This window comes from Microtus ochrogaster, unplaced genomic scaffold (genome assembly GCF_000317375.1).
Source record: "Microtus ochrogaster isolate Prairie Vole_2 unplaced genomic scaffold, MicOch1.0 UNK119, whole genome shotgun sequence".
NCBI classification, from domain to species: Eukaryota; Metazoa; Chordata; class Mammalia; order Rodentia; family Cricetidae; genus Microtus; species Microtus ochrogaster.
In genome coordinates this window covers 709,494-727,807 of record NW_004949217.1, presented here as the reverse complement: position 1 = coordinate 727,807, position 18,314 = coordinate 709,494, and the positions used below count along the sequence as shown (strand labels likewise).

Here is an 18,314-nt window from a genome sequence, read left to right as displayed (position 1 = left end):
ACCTGAGAAGGCTGGGATGCTGGTCACGTCCTGCAGTTTCTAGTTGTTTCACTTCACTGTCCAGGCTATGTGGAATCGTCTGGTGCCTCTTGGACCTGACAAGGTGTTGGTAGAGCACAGGACAAGGTTAAGGTAGGGAAAATTTTTTTCTTAAGTCTGGTGAGCAAAGGGGGAGTGTTCAGGATTAGGGGTCCCAAGATCAGGGAAAAGTTGAATGATACTTATCTTGAGTGAATCTGATCTATTTATTTGGGTCCAATTAAACTTCTTGGAGCTTACAAGAATGTTTTGAGTTTGTGAAAACCTAAGTTTTTGACATATTATTAGCATTTCCACTATTTATAATCTCTTCTTAAATTTGCATTGTAGAAACAGCAGTATACTCATGTTGGGAATGATTTTGGTTGAAAGCATTCACACTCTCCCATCCATCTAGAAAACTGTGACAGATATTTTTTAGCACAATGAAAAGCACCTTTTAAGTCTACAGTTAGAAAATAACCAAAAAGAATTTGAAATTTTGAGATTGTGGCTGTAATGACAGTGGTATAGTATGGTGTTTAGTATGCTGTCAGAGTTGGGTTAATAGCTTATTAGAACTTTGCTGATTAATATTAAGTCTATGAACAGTAGCATAATGAGAGAGAGAAATCTCATAACATGCATTTGCACAGATTATGTCACTTTCTTATACCCTGAAATATTCTTCAATCCTCATATCTTAAGCTTCGCATCTTAAAACACATTTTATTTAAACAAATAATTGACTTTTTTATTGAACACGTCTTCAGCTGAAGCCAGCTTTAGATGAGCATTTACATAGGACACAGGTTTCTTCACAGCCTTCACCCATTTGGAGAGATCTATCCACATACTTCTTCACCAGATGTCTTTCTCACCAATTTTCTAATGATGTTCTTTCCAAGTCCCTGTTTATCCAGCCAATCGATTGGCTACAACCCAAGAATTAGTGAACAGTCACATTTCTGGCCATTTCTCCTTCTAAACAACATGCATGAATAAGTATACTACCTAAAATTCTGCCCACTGTGAACATTTCCCTTTACTGGTGTTTCTCAGGGTTATCCCAGATAAAGCTTGTAATGCTGCTTCTGTCCACTCTGAGTGGTGCCTACATAATGTCCAAAAACATCAGTAATTGAGTTCGAGACCAGCCTGGTCTACAAGAGCTAGTTCCAGGACAGGCTCCAAAACCACAGAGAAACCCTGTCTCGAAAAACAAAAATAAATAAATAAATAAATAAATAAATCAGTAAACCATTGCCTAGTCTGCTCTTCCTCGGTCAACTGATCATATGGCACACCCAATGAGGCTATAGATTCATGTTTGGCAACCAACTATGTTGTAAATGTTTCTATTGCTGTGAACAGACACCATGATCACAGCAACTCATATAAAGGAAAACATTTGATTGAGGTTGTGGCTTACAGTTCAGGCATTCATGGTGGGGAACATGATGTTGTGCCAGCAGACATGGTGCTGGAGAAGTAGCTGGGAGGCCTACATCTTGCAGGCAACAGGAAGTCAACTGTTGAATCCTGAACATAGGAAACCTTAAGCCCACCCCAACAGTGACATACTTCCTCCATCAAGACCACACCTACTCCAACAAAGCCATACCTCCTAATAGTGCCCCTTCCCATGATATTATCGGTGTCAAATGCATCCAAACTACCACAGTAACTAAAGTAGAAACTATAGGCATTTGGACAACATTTTAACTATCTTGTGCCTCAGGAACTGCTTGGCCTGATCATGTATAATAAATATCACTTCCATTTGATAATAGATTGATGCCGGACTTGTTCTACTTTATGGCTTGGTCGGTCAGAAAACTCCCAGCTCATGATGGGTAGCTCAGGTTACATGGTGACTTGGTAGCTCATTATCAAACATTCTGTTTCTACTGAATAGGCCCAATAATAGGCTGAGCTATCTTTCGAAGAATAGTTGCCTGCAGATGATGGTAGAGCCTTGCTCCAAATTTCCAAAGGTCTCTTCTGTGATTCACCTATAGGGGCCTGCCAAACGTATGCCAAATAGCATCCCTATTTGCCACTGACACCACAAGTACCATTACATCTACTGGAACATGTGGTCCAAGAGGTAAAGCAGCCTACACGGAAACCTGGACCTCTTAAAGAGTCTTCTCCTGTTCCAGGTACCACACAAAGCTAATAGCTTTCCAAATCATTTGATATATAGGCTGGGGTAATACATTCAAGGAGGGAATGTGCCATCTCCAGAATCTAAGTAAATGTAGTGCTTCTGTCTTGGTGGTGGGAAGGACCAGGTGAATCTATCCATGATCTTAGAAGGAATATCTTTGAATATCCCATACCATTGGACTCTTAAGCCATTAACTGAGGCAGAAAGTTAGTGAATTTTGCTTGGATTTATTTCACATCTGATGTACATTTGTGTTACCAATGAGTTCATGTTTGATTTCTATCTACTGCTCATTTGATCCAATCAGCATAGTGCCATAAGTATAATGCATCAGTGAGATATTTTGTGGAGAAGACATATGAGCAAGCTCCTTTGTAACTAAGTTATAATATAGGGCTGGAGAGTTAATACATCCTTGAGGTATACCGCAGGCCTTGACAACTGAAATCAAATTGCTTCTGGTAGTGCTATGACAGGTACTGAAGAAAAGGGCATTTGGTAGTACAGGAAATGCATATGTATTAATCTTCTCAAGTAAAGATATCACATCTTATGCAGCACCTACAGTTGGGATGACTACCTGACGGCAGTTTTGATAGTCAGCTGTCATTCTCCACCGTCCATCCATCTTCTGCACTGACCAGATAGGAGAGTTAAAAGGAGATGTGGTAGAAACAACCACCGCTGCATCTTTCAAGTCCTTGATGGTGGCTCTCATTGCTGCAGACCTCCCACAGGTGCGATGCTGGTTTTGATTCACCAGTTTCTTTTGCAGGAGCAACTCTCCATGTTTCCCTTTAGCCTTTTCCTCACTCCATGGGTCAGGGAACCAATATCATAATTCTTCCAGCTTTTAAGTATTTCTATCATAATTACACATTCTGAGACTGGGGAAATAACCACAGGATGAGCTCAGGGACCCACTGGACATACTTTGTATCAAACATCAACCAAAGTTACATTAATCACCTAATCTCCATAAATCCCTACTTTAGCTTGAGAGCCATGGTGATTTTTAAGATCTCCCAGAATTCAGAACCCAGCAGACCCCAGAAAGAAATTCTTCTTCTAGAAAAATACATCCTGATCTTGTTTTAGTTTCTTTCTACCATTATCACACACTTTTAAAATCCATTTCCACATATATTCCCTAGACTTCTGTTTGAATGAATTGATAAACTAATTAAGCTCTTTAGTAATATAGCACCCCTCTTGATCTACACTTTCTTCTTCCACCTAGGAGCCTGCCTTGCCTTAAATCTGGAGATTTACATCTGGAGAAAACTATTGGTAGACCCCGAGGGACATCAATATTGTCTTGCCTGGCATTTCCTTCAGAGAAAGTTACTTCTGGTTTCACAGATGATGAAGGATTAATTTTTCTCAGTCAAAAGTGAAAAGGGCAGTATTTCAGGGGGTGGCTATGTGAGGTCTTCCTCTGTGGAGGCTAGAAAGACCACTTCCTTAGGAGATAAAACCCTTGAGAACTGGAGGGTTCAGAGTTCTCAGCTTCAGTTGGGTCCTCCCACACATCACATCACAAGTTACAATATCCTGGTCTTTAACAATTAGTGTCCTTACTTTAACTGCCATCACCTTCCAAGGATAAGGCTTGAATTTTTCATTGTAATTCAGTCAGCTTCTAATGAGGGCTTCAGTTTGATTTTCCATGACTTGACCCCTGTGGCTGCTGGAGAGATCTCTTTAAGGGCACACTTGGAAAGCTTTAGACTGTTTGTGCATATCTGGAAATGATCAATATTATCACTAAATTCATTGTTGTTCTTCACTGCATTTTGAGATGCTAGAAGTTGATTAATTTTTATCATGAGTTCATTCCTTTCCTGTGTTAATGTATCCAAAGACACTAGAAGCACCCAGCCAGCATCATTATTTTTCTTGTTTTTCCACAAGCTGTCAAAAGTTTTATAAACAGAGTCACCAAATCCATTGCCTATGACAATTGGTGAGGATAACCAAATGCATGCATCTCCTTAAGTTCATAAAATAGCTCACACCTTGGGCTTTTAGTACTTCTTCAGTAACTGAGAAGCTTTGGTAACATTAGGTATTGGCAAATTGAAATGCCTATTCCAGATACTTAAAAGATTCCTCCTTATACTTCTATTCCTCTAAAACCACCCCTGGTGCCAAAATCTGTGTTAGTCAGGGTTCTTTAGGGTAATAGAACTCATAAAATGAATGTGTGTGTGTGTGTGTGTGTGTGTGTGTGTGTGTACGTACGGGGTTTATGAGAATGACTTTTAGTCTGTGGTCCAGCAACCCAACAGTGACTGCCTATAAACGGAAGGTTTAAAAATCCAGTATTGTTCAGTCTTCTAGACTGGACATCTCAGCTGGTCTTCAGTATATGATAGAATCCCAAAGAAGCAGGCTTTAATACCATTGAAGGAATGGGCTTTCTAGTGAGATGAAAGCAATGAGGCAAAGAACAAAAGCTGCCTTCTTCCATGTCCCTATGCACTGTATTATATACTATAGAATACACAGGCTTCTAGCAGAAGGCATGGCCTACATTAGAGGTGGATTTTCCTGTCTCAAAATGTCTGGATTAAAGGTGTGTCTTCTTACCTCAAAGATCTCAATTAGGAGTAGATCTTCTAACTTCAAATGAAGCAAAAATCTCCCACAGGTGTGCAATCCATTTTGGGGTTTTAGTTAATTATAGATATAGTCAAGTTGACAAGCAAGAAATAGCCACCACACTTGCCAAACTAAAGTTTATGACTTTAGAAAATACTTTTTGGTACAGTCATTTGAGTTACTTAAGCAAAAATTTACAGTTTACACCACCATAGCTTTGTACCACATTTCTTTAAAGTACACCTTAAAATTTTTGATTTTTTTTTGTTGTTGAAGCAGAGCTAAATCTATCCTGTAAATGAGTGAAGACTAGAATAGGACCATAGCCAAGTGGAAGACAAACTGGCTTTTCTTCACACTACTTGTGCTGTGGGGTCCGAGGGACAACAATACAGACTCAGGAACTGACCGCATCCCTGAACATTCATGGCAGCAAGTATTTACACACAAAATACACAACTGTGCTAAGTTACAGTTACATTTTTCTGTCAATCAAGATTCAAACATTAGGGGCTTTCCTAGGAACATATGCTTGTGGTATACTTTTCTTGCCATCATTGGTTGGTTTACTCAACTGGGGCACAGTGACTTGCCCATGTCTCAGCTTGCCAACCAGGATGTCATTGATGTCAGTTACCCAGGAAGGTCTGGGGGCAGGGTGGTCTTGGGACCACTTTGTTTCCCTCTGCTTTTCAAGATGGAAATTTTGTTTAAAACTCCCCAGTTTGGTTCTTTCTTACACTTGCAAGCCAGTACTAAGAGCCAACGGTTACAGCTTGTTGGTTGGTTGATGATTGACAGATGCATGGATGATCTTAAGGTTACTCTCTCAATGAAAAACCCATCTTAGTATGAGCAGCCAGCGGGCCACAAACTACATCCTCAGAGCTCTCTTTGTGACTTGCACACAGCCCCACTGGTCAAGAGTCTTCTCGAGTCTCCTCTCACTAACAGTTGTTACTGCTTATATAGCTTTGGGAAGATCCTAAGTGATTTTGTAAGTTCTAGAGCTTACTAAGATTTTTTTTTTAACTTTTGAATCAAAACTGACCTTCCTCTAGACAAGATTGTTTTAATTCTGAGGAAATAAAGTTTCAGAAGTCCAAGCCAGGTCTAGTGGCTCACCGTCTCATCCTCCTGCCTGTGGATCCAGATGTAAACCAGCCATGTCTGCCTGCATGCCACCATGCTTCTCACTATGACAATACTGGACTAAATTCTGAACTGTAAACCAGTCCCAACTAAATGTTTTCCTTTATAAGAGTTGCCATGGTCATGGTGTCCCTTCACAACATTAAAAATTAAAACTAAGCCAGTTTCCTTTCTCATTTGTATTTATCTGGTTGTTCTGTTAAGTCTTCTTATCTCAGTTAAACTAACGGAAATAATCCCTAGCAGGAATGCCCTATGGTTTTGCTCTTACATGACTCCACATCATCTCAAATTGACAATCATTATTAACCATCTCAGCATCTAGTAATTTATAATGGTTATACCTGCTTGATGCGTTGTTATGACTTAACATTTGATTTCAAAACTACTTACCATATTCATCAGAATAGATTGCGTTTTATTAACAAACTGACAGCTGTTAACTGTAAATCTGTGGGTGTTTTTGGCATTGAGCTATGTTTTCTGGAGACAAGAGATAATCTGATTTAGTTTTTCAATCCTGTCAGTCAGTATGAGTCTCTGAAGTGGTGAATTTTGAGGCTACTTACATTTAATGCTGTTGTTAAAAGATGTTTACTAATAGATAAAATTTTGTTAGATGTCCCTAGCATGATTTTGATCATATATTTCTCTTTTGAAATTTCTTCTTTCTTGTACTTCATACTGTTTTTCTTATCTGTGTAGAATATCCCTTTATTTTTTTAAATATTTACTGATTTATTTTGTATACAATATTCTGTCTGTGAGAATATCCCTTTATTATCTTGTGTAGTACTTGCATGGTGGCTATGAACTGCCCAAGCTTGTGCTTTCCTTGAAATGACCTTATTTTTCCACCAGTTTTAAAATACAGCTCTGCTAAAATAGCAGTATTTCTTGCTAATTATCTACTGCCAAGACTTAAAACGCACTGTTCCGTCTTTCCTAGCTTTGTAATTTTCAGCTGAGAGACCTGATGTCATTGAAGTGTCTAACTTTGTGCTTGATTACATATTTTAATTTTATCCCTTTCTATTTATAACATCTTGACTGATATATTCCCAAAAGGGAGTAGTCTCTGGTTATTATGGCTAGTGTTAATCATCAACTTGAAAAGATTTGTACAAGCTAGGAGGCCAGTTTCCCTGTATACCTGTGAGAGATTACCTTGGTTAAAGTAGCTTCTGGGTAAGCCTGTAGGGTTTCCTTGATTAGACTTGTTGACTTGGGGAATCCACCCGCTGGGGCTGACACCATCCCCTGTATGGTATGCTGGACTGTTGAAAAGCTGAGCTAAGCACAAATATTCCTTGCAGTCTGTTTCTTGATTGTGGATGCAACTCCCTCAGGTTCCTGTAGTTTTGACTTCCTCTAAATGATGTTCTTTAAACTGAGCCAAAAGAAATACTCTGTTAAGCAACGTTTATATTTATTATTTTTAAGTTCCTATTTATGTCCATATTTGTGTGTTTGTCTGTATTTGCACCATATGCACTTTTGGAGGCTAGAAGATGGTGTTTGAACACCTAGAACTGGAGTTACAGTCAGTACACCAACGTGGGAGCTGGAAGCTGAGCCCTATCATCTTCAAAGAGTATTAAGTTATTTTACCTGCTAAGACTTCTCTCCCAATCTCATTAAGCTGGGGTTTTGTCAGGGTATTTTTATTGCACTAAAAAGAAAACTAACTAAAACCCTGGTCATGCTTGTTTGTGTTGTAAGTGCCTCATCCCTGGATATTCATTTCTTATCCTAGATTTGTGTCATTTTCCACTATAATTCACTCAATAGTTTCTCTCTGCATTTAGTTTTACCTCAGACCCTTTTGTACTGTAGATGTTTAGGTTTAGTGTCTTGACCATTTATTAAGGTTTCTGGATTTTGTGGCCATCCCACCTTCCAACATTGATATTTGAATATTGTATTTCATAACCTTGTGATCCATTCTTAGTATTGTTCTCACTCTTTGTTGAGTCTAGTGGTGATACTTTCCAATGTTGTTTTTATTTGAGATTTTACCTACAACATTTCTGTATTTCTCCCCCTGAAAATCTGTTTCCTTCCTGACTTTTTCTTCATCTGCGTTAGTTCTCTCATCTACTTTGTTGAGTTTTTACTGTGTGTGGATGACTTTCCTTTTCAGGTCCTAGTTTTGATTTATCCTCTTATTTCTTCCTTTTCAGGTCATTAGTTGTTTTACTTTGTAAAATACCATATTCTGCATTTGCACTTCTCTGTCACTAGATGGCAATCTTGCCCAGGCAACATAAACGCCTGCTTCAAGCTTTCATCAATTAAGCATGGCTGATAGGGAAATTCTCAGGAACCCACAACACTAACCCAGAGAAGATATAATTATACAAAGTCACTGGAGATTCAGACACAAGGATGACCCCACCTAAGACACCTAGCGATAGTGGGGAGGGTGGCTGAACTGGCTTCCCCTATAATCAGACTGATGAATACCTAACTGACATCATAGGCCTTCATCCAGTAACTGATGAAACCAGATGAACAGATCCACAACCAAGCATCAGGCCTAACTCCAGGAATGAAGTTGAAGAGAGGGAAGAGGGGAATATATAGTAACCGATGTCAAGATCATGATGGAGATCTCCACAGAGACAGCTGAATCAAGTTTGTGGGAATGCATAAACTCTGGACCACCAGCTGTGGCACCTCATTAGGACTAAACTAGGCCTGCATGTGGGAGATCATTGAGTAGCTTGATTTTTGGAGCCCATTCCCTATGGTGGGATGCCACGCTCAGCCTTAATACAGGGGGGAGGGCTTTGGTCCTGTCTTAACTTAATGTGTCAGACTTTGTTGATTCCTCGTGGGAGGCCTTACCCTATGGGAGGAGTGGATGGGAGGTGGACTGGGAGGGAAGGGAGGGGGCAGGTGGTAGGAGGAGAGGGAGGGAGAACTGTGGTTGAAATGTAAAATAAAATTTAGAAAAATATTAAATCACTTATTTATTAAAGAATAAATTAATTAGGCCTGGCATCCAATAGGGGTAAATGTTGAATATGTTTTCTTAGACTGGTAAAATCATAGAAAAAGAAGGACAGTTTACTTGTGCAACACCAACCGCTTACGACTTATTCTTGTTCATTCCATTTCTTTCAGTGTCTTCCTGACAAGTTCTTCTCTTGAATAATGATGTTGTTTTATCATCTCTACTAACTTATTACTATATTAACATCTATCTAGTAAAAAAAAGTTTTTAAATAACATTTAATATTTCTGGATCCTTTCAAACCTGGAGTCCTTACTACTTGTCCAAAATACATTTTCAGCCGGGCGGTGGTGGCGCACGCCTTTAATCCCAGCACTCGGGAGGCAGAGGCAGGCGGATCTCTGTGAGTTCGAGACCAGCCTGGTCTACAAGAGCTAGTTCCAGGACAGGCTCCAAAACCACAGAGAAACCCTGTCTCGAAAAAAACCAAAAAAAAAAAAAAACCAGCTCAAAATACATTTTCATTTTGACTGGAACATAAATTACCTAATGTTATAGTTCATGTCTAATCTCATATACATGTAATAATATAAACTGTTATATAATGTAATGCCTACACTATAAAAGAGTCTACAAATAACATAATTTTACAGGTCATTTTGGAAATTATTGATTCATCTATCAATTACAGAGAACTGGATATGCTTTGACAAATTTTATTTATCAAATATTAAAATTGTGGTCATTTACAAATAACAATAATACTGTAAGACAGTAGTAAAACCTTTAATTATAGTAATATTTAAAGTTATTATACTCATATTTACTTTTTAATTCATCTTTTGAACTGTGTGGACTTATAAATTTAACTTTAAAAATACTTTTTATGACTAGATAAAGCCCAGAGCTCGGCCCAATGTTTGGCTGTGGGTCTCTGCATCTGTTTCTGTCAGTTACTGGATGAAGACTTTCTGATGACAATTGGAGTATTCACCAATATGACATTTCTCCAATGATGTTGCCACTTAAGTTGTCCATGGTCATGTAAATAACACTAATTAAATGCATCGGTTTCCCAAGACTTGAATTGAATAATTTCTTTAATCTTTTATTGGTTTTCTGTTTGGAGAAAATGACTTTGTTTGTCTCCCCAAGAAAAATTCACACGGAAGTGCTTGGCCAGTTTTCATCAAAAAAGCCATTAGTAATACTTGAGAGTGTAGAAACATTTAACCTCATTTAAGCACCACACTGCATATACATATAGGAAAAACACAGTACTCCACTAATCCATATAATTTCTGTGATTTTTCTTTAATTAGTTTAAAAATAAATTAGGAAAACAGTAAAAGGCAATGACCCTTGCCAGCAAAAATAAATTGTTCTAAAATTTGTAAAAATAGTTGTAGCAGTGTACAATTGTTTCAATTTACTAATTTTAGAAGCTTAAGCTAAATATTTGGTCATCCATTTCTCTAATTCCTTTCAAGTTCACTTGATACATATGCCCTGTATACAGCACAGTCATTTAGTGTCATGCAGTGCAATGAGTAATGTGAATTCAGCTAATGGAAATTTTATCATAGAAGTATATTTTAAATTTAAGATTCCTCTAAAAATTTTATGAAAATTTTCAAATAGAAGAACTACCAATGATAAAGCAATTCCACCTTAGGATATCTAAAATGAAATCAATGTATTAACATGATATCTGCACTCCCATGTTTACTGTAGCAGCATTTACAGTGGTCAAGAATGGAGGCATGTACCTGTCCCTGATGAAAAGATCAAGGAAATGTTCTACATATACTAAATGGAATACTACTAAGCCATAAAGTGAGTGCAAAAACATGGATGAAATGGGAAATCATTAGAATTAAGCCATCACAGAAAGACAAATACTTTGTGTTGTGTGATGAGACTTTTCCTGTGGAGACTCACCACACACATCTACTTGAAACCATCCATGTAAGGTAGTTATTGACAGTCGCACTAATTGAACCAGTTAAAGATATGTAAGTCCTTCTATTATCCAGCAATCAAGAGCAGGCTCATGGCTCCAAGTCTCTTGGTGTTGAAGCTCAGACATACAACATTTTAAAAGACAAAACCATAGTTATATCAGTAATGGGGGGGGGGGTGGAGTGGGGGAGGGGATTGAAGCAAAATCTGTAGTTTTGCAGAGCTTAATGACATTTTTCCCCCAGACACCATAAGACAATTACTTCTGATTTACAGTTTCTTGTAATTATTTTAGTTTTGGGTTTTAGCTTGCACCAACATTCTGGTTAATTCAGGATCATGACCAGTCCCAAAAGCATTGCTAAGGCAGGTGTAGCCATTCAGGGTAGGAAAAACTGCAAAGTATGCAGCAGACACAAAATGAGAGTCAGGACAAGATTGAATTACTTTAGCTATTTCATATCCCAGATAGGGACCCCATTACAAAGTATGGATACCACTAAAGCCCAATTTGGTGAACCCATGAATTTTGTTGGGTACTTACAGGATTATGGGTAAGGGGTTATTTGCAGGTGTTGAAAAAACTCAGATAGCTGATCATCAAATCTCACTCCAAGCAGGAGTGCTAACTCATAAAAGGTGGAAACCTAGATAGAGCCGACTATACAGCCTGCTAGCAGTTCAACAGGCTGTAGAGGGTCCTTTCCACGTTAACTCTGACCTAAACCTCTTTTAGGCACTCTGGCTGGGTCTGACCTCCAAATCTTCTTTGGAGTTTGACTTATCTGAGAGTCTTTGAAGCTTGTTCACTCTGGGACAGAGGAACATAGAGAATCTGGTCTGTTTCAGGGACTTCCTGAGGCTCTTTTGAGTTGATTACATTTGTTTACATTCCTACTTAAGGAGTGTCTCTGCAGAATGTTATGTTTCAATCTTGGTATAAATTGTTACACAACATCAAGCAATCTCATCTATTAATGCTTTTCAAAATACTAACTGAAAATAGAAAGTGACTATTAGAGTTTGGAAAAGATAGACCAGGGGGCATCAGGTTAGAGTTCCCAAAAGTAAATATTTTGTTGTACCATTCTTATAGGCACAGTATAACAGGAATATACTCCACATTTCAAAAGAGTTAGAAGAAAGGATTTTGCATGATTTATCATAAGAAGAGAAATAAACAGGACGTGTTTAAGCTGATTTAACATTCTATATATTATATATAATATAGTGATATATTAAAACTTTACATGTTACTCCATAAAGATGTACATTTCTGTTTTAGTGTTGATTTACAAATATATTAATTAACAATAAAATAAACATTTTATAAGATTCTAACACTATAAATCATCTTTTTGTCTGAATCTCCAGTGACTTTGTATAATTATATCTCCTCTGGGCTAATGTTTCTTCAGACAATTATTTGAAATTTTACTCTGTATGACTTCAACAATTCTCTATTTTTTCCTTTAGATTTTTTGAGACAAGGACTCAATGTATGTGACCTAGGCTGACTTCAAACTCACAATATTTCTGTTTAAACCTTTGCAGTGCCAAGAATACTAGCAGATACTACCAGGTACAGCTTTCAAAAGGTATTCAGATATTTTTTCTTTATTCCATGTGACCCCATGTAACCCATGAATGCTTACATGTTTAACAAGGTTCTATGGGTCACTAGTAGTCAGCTAGCCCAGTTATCTCACTTCCCTTATCATGTTGTCACCTTCCCACCTATGCCAGTCTCAGGTGAGTGTGGCAACAATGTTTTCAATAAAGATGTGGATCTCACAACCTCATGTCTCATGTGATAAGAATTATATTTTGTACTTAAGATAGCATATATATACATACACACACAAACACACAGTTTTTAAAAAATATTTATTTATTTATTATTATGTATACAATATTCTGTCTGTGTGTATGTCTGCAGGCCACAAGAGGGCAGCAGACCTCATTACAGATGGTTGTGAGCCACCATGTGGTTGCCGGGAATTGGGAAGAGCAGGCAATGCTCTAAACCACTGAGCCATCTCTCCAGCCCCACACACACAGTTTTTAAAGAAATGGTTGGAATTCGAAACTAGACAGGGCTACTCCCAGATTTTATAACTTAATTATGCTTACTGGGTGGTAGTCTTACATATTTGTCTGTTCAACTTCCTGTTACAGGGGTCATAGATTATTTAAAAAAGAATGTCCTTGAAATTTCATTTTCTAAGTTCTCATGCCTTAAATCTAATGAACAATTATTTTCACCTTGAATCTTCCTCTAAGATGACTGACAGCTGAAAGGGTGAATCATTTTGAAAATACTTTGATGAGTCTTGACATATATCATTGCTAATATGCAAGAAACATTCATTAGAGAATCTCCAACAGAATTACCCACCAGGGGTAGAGAACATTATTCCTTAGTAAATTTCTCAAGGTAGAAAAAATACCAAGTAAGAAGGTACAGTTAAATAATCTCCTAATGTCATATTTGTCATGAGTTTTCTTTACCATCTTAACTTCAGTTTTTGTTTTCTCACTCACCCCTGAGTGTAATCTTTTCTCACTTACTTATTTTCAGGAACAAAGATAGGCAGATAGATCCCACAGCCCCACAATAACTTTCAAAAACATCATGTTAAGCCAGGCGGTGGTGGCGCACGCCTTTAATCCCAGCACTCAAGAGGCAGAGGCAGGCGGATCTCTGTGAGTTCGATACCAGCCTGGTCTACAAGAGCTAGTACCGGGACAGACTCCAAAACCACAGAGAAACCCTGTCTCAGGAAAAAAAAAAACCATCATGTTAATCTAAACTTGAATGAGTTAATGTTTTTGTAAGATAAATAAATGTAAAGGAACTATGTATAATTTTACAACATGCATTGTAATGACAACATGCTTTTAAAGATTATTTATGCTTCTATTTATAATCATTTAAGATTTTAGCTACTATTAGGTATAAGGCTTTATAAATTAGTAGACAATTTTTTTCCAGTTTACTAAATCAGAGAATAGTTATATGTGAATATCAAAACAATGTTGTATATAGTTCTTAGGAGTTTTTATGGTATGCCTACCAGTAGAAGGTTTGAATGTTGTCAATATTTGTTAAAAACATATTTTAGATAGTACAGTTATTTATTAAATCCACAATTATCTTAAATCAAGACAGCTGGTAGCTTATATTATGTACAAATAAACATGTTTAACATTCAAACTAGGTGTTAAAATCAATATAATAAAATTTCTACTATGTTTGGGGATCTTGCTACCCATCCCATATTTCTCAACTACTGCATTAAATTTTATCTAGACTAGCCTTATTTTGACTGGAAGTAGTCATAATCTGAATTGTATGTTTCGGTCTGACTAAGAAAGGTTATTCAATCAAAGCATCTTTTAAAGCATTGTGAAATATCACCAGAAAACATCGCTTCAGGGACTTAAAGCTGCAGTGACTGTGTGAAAAATAGTAACGCATTTTGCTAAAACATGAAGAAGGGCCTAAGATCCATTTCTCCAAAGAGAGTACAGCCTGGAGACTTAATGCTGGGAAAATTGTCACTGTATATAAGAAGTAGGTCTACTCTTGTCTTGGCCAAGACCCTATGCTCATGCAGCAGTCAACTAAATGAGCATTCAGGTGAGCTTATACACTAGAAGACTCAAGAAGTAAGTGGGGTGGATCTTGCTTTGCTTTGTATAATTTTTGCTCTCAATTGCCTAAATAATATATTACACTTTGCAGTTTCTTAATTAATATCTAATGCATTAATAGAACTAATATTTTTAAGTATCTAGTTATATATGTAAGTTTGGAAGTTATTGGAGATCAACCCCTCTTTCAAGATATGTAGCTTGTCAAACTGAGAACTAAGAGCTCTGGTTAAGAGTCAAAAGAATAAGAACTGAGTTGCAACTCTGGCCCCAAAGTGGCCAGACATTCTAAACTTTTAGGAGAGTCATTAATAGATAAGGATTTAAACCTTATCAGGTCACTGTTTGCTAAAGGGTGTCTAGTTACAGCAAGGCTATACTATTAACCTCTCGCATTAAAGTCAATTCCAATGGGCCTGTTAATCACCAGGACAGAAAACATCCCTGTGGCCATAAGCTATTAACATGTGTGGCCATTATCCTCTATTACACCAAGTGTGTTCTACTTTTATCCCATTTGAACTCAGCCTATCTTCTCTACTTTGTTCTGTGTGTCCTCTCTAAATTCTTTTAATGGAGATCCCAAAGACCAGGGAGCACAGGAAGAGTCCAGATTGAGACTCTGGTGATGTTGCAATCTAGTCTTTTCTTTAAAAAAAAAAAAAAATCTTGGTTATTTTTGCCCAAAATATCTGATAACTGTTGAAAAGAAGATTTGGAGTTAAAAATGTTCACCTACAGGATTTGCAAGATTGCTAAGTGGGTCAGGACCAAGCCTCTCCCCCTCTGCATCAAGTCTGAGCAGGACATCCCACCATAGGGAATGGGCTTCAAAAAGCTAGCTCATGCATCAGCTATCAATCTCGGGCCCACCAGGGACCCCTGAGATACACCAAGCTACACAACTATCTCTCCCGTGTGGACTGGGGGGAAGATGGGGGGACGGGAGAACTATGGTTGGAATATAAAATGAAATTATATATATATATATATATACATATATATATATATATATATAGTTTTTCTAGTTTACTAAATCAGAGAATAGTTATATGTCAATATCAAAACAATGTTGTATATAGTTCTTAGGAGTTTTTATGGTATGCCTACCAGTAGAAGGTTTGAAAAAAGGTTGCTCAGTGGGTGGAAAAAAAGCATTTCCTTATTTCCTTAGCAAGCATGAGGACCTGAGTTCAGACCCAGTACTCCCTCGCATAAAAAGTCAAAGGGTTCCTTGTGTTCCAGTAACCTTAGCAGTTACTGGAGGTTGAGGGTAGAGATAGGAAGATCTCTGGAGTTTACTGTACCCCGTGTTCCCCAACCTATCTGAAGGTTTCCAGGGTGAGGACTGGTGGGATTTCAAGTCCATAGCTTTTTTTTTTTTTCTCTGTTAGGGTGTGTTGGGGGCTGTGAACCCAGACCCTGAATTTCCTGTAAACAGCTTATTATGCTTGCAGCTGCTCTGAGCAAAACAACTTGTTTTCCTGTGTTTGCAGCAGCTCTGAGCATGAGACCCTCAGGAGTTCCTGATGGCAGGGGAGTGGTTTCTGGTGGGTTTGGCTGGGGTGTGGCTAAGTGAAACCAAAACCAAGCATATGAGTAGCAATAATCCCCACTGGCAATATTCTATCCCCCCCTTTTTTTCTCTCCTTTATCTCACATGGTCAGGTGGCTTGCCTTATATGGGACAGAGACTTTGGAGGAAACTTTTAAGAGGCATGCTTGGGTCTAGAGGAGATGGAGCCACAACCCCAACTCCAGAGCCAGCTTTTAATTGAAGTGAGGCAGCATAAAGCAGTCTAATGCCTCTCATGACATCTAAAAGACAATTAAATCCCTGTAAAATTGAATTTATAAGCTGAGAACAAAGACAGCAATAGGAAAATTTTGAGCTCTGCCTATAGACAGAGTGCCAGCATTGCAGGAAGACGCAGAGAGATGCACCAGCCTGTGAAAAGTGCACTTTACAACTGGTCTGTTCCTTTGTTTTCTCTCCCTCTTGCTATGTCCAGTTCCTGGCTCCCACTTCGCAGCAAAATTATTGATCCATCAACTGGCAACTTAAAACACAGAATATTCAACCATGGGGGGACCAAACAAAATCAAACATGACTTGAAAAGGGAAATAAGGGATGGGGAATCCTTTTCCATTTCTCCAATTGCTGAGAGTCTTTGTAAAGGTCCTGAATAATAGTAGGATCTAGGGTACCATTAGGCCGATCCTTGTATTGATCATCTAAGTGTATTGAGGAAAAATTCTATTGCAAAAGTTAATAAATTTAGGGTTCTTCAGGTTGGGGGCAGATGGAGAGGCTAGAGGTTTCATAAAAGACATCCAAGGAAGAATGAGAGAGTATGGAAGACATTCCCATGGATGAGAGAGGGGGAAGAAAATGTCATTGCAGCCTGTGGTCACAGGAGTTTATAGCACTGAGGGAGGACTGAACAAAGGCCAAATCATTCAGGGGTCATCGCTACACTCAACAGGGATCAGGGGCTGAGCCTGTCTAAGCTGAATGAGAGAATCAGAGCCTGGTACCAGGGTCCTTGTAGATGCCACAGGGAGAGGACAAAAACCCTAGGGGGCAGATTGATCTACAGAAAAAGGTTGGAGAATGGAATCACAAAAGCCACGTGGACCTAGAGCAGCTTTGGGATTGCAGGAATCTCCAAAGGGAAGGTTGGAAAAAAGGGCAATAAGGGACACAATAGCCCAGTTGGGCCCAAGGAAACTGCATAATTGCAGCTACAATGTATGGGGGATGGGGTCAGATGAAGAAGGCCAGTCATAGCCTTAAAGACTATGGCTTGGGGTTACTCTACCTCCAGGAATACTGGAGGGGTTTCAGACACACAGTCACTTCCTCAGACTCAGGGAAATGTTTACAATGACATAAGAGGAAATTCACCTAATTGCTGCTGGTGGACAGGGTGCTCAGTGACCAGTGAGCTGGCAGGAGAGTCAGTTGCAGATGAACTGAAGATGAGGGATAGGGCAACCCCAGTGCAGATTAGCTCCAGTGCAGTTTAGAGGGGAAACACAGGCAGTAGGAGAGCCTGTCCCAGGTTTCAGCACCAAATATCAAGTGTTACAGTTCAGATGGAAAGTATCCTGGTAGTTGGGAGTCAAGGAAGACCATAAAGTCACACTGCACAACAAAGCTCATGAGATTTATAGGAAAGGGAGAAAACCAGGAGGGTAGTTGCCTCTGCTCAGGTGGGAAACAGCAAAGACCTGAGCAGAAGGCAGAGCGTACACAGAATGTTTTATGGAAGGTGGGTGGAACTTTTCAGGGTGAAGCTTTCCCTGGCTGGGATTCGTGGGGTTTCAAGTCCAGAACTAGGGCTTTTTACTCTGTAGGCAGGGGCAGGGTCCAGTCATTAGGGCAGTTAGAGTATTCTGTGGGTAGAACCTGGCAGTTGGAGGTCCTCAATAGAAGGGCCTGGTCAGTGGTGTGCCTCCAGGGCTTATAGCAATAGCTTGTTAATCTCTAATGAAGATTGTTTCTTATGTAATTAACAAATAACTCACACAATTGATTTTATATTCTTAGAAAAATTGTCTGGCGTTTGCAACTTGTCATAATCAAAATGAATCTAGTAGGCCTTGGTGAGTTCCCAATAGATCAGCCCCACTGTCTCAGTGGGTGGGTGCACCCCTCGTGGTCCCGACTTCTTTGCTCCTGTTCTCCCTCCTTCTGCTTCTCATTGGGACCTTGGGAGCTCAGTCCAGTGCTCCAGTGTGGGTCTCTGTCTCTATCTCCATCCATCACCAGATGAAGGTTCTAT

General features: G+C 38.8%; 1 pseudogene; it reads right to left on the bottom strand.

Moving 5' to 3' along the window:
• Positions 1-747: 747 nt before the first annotated feature.
• The window catches only part of LOC106144457, a 19,993-nt pseudogene continuing 2,426 nt past the window's right edge, over positions 748-18,314 (bottom strand).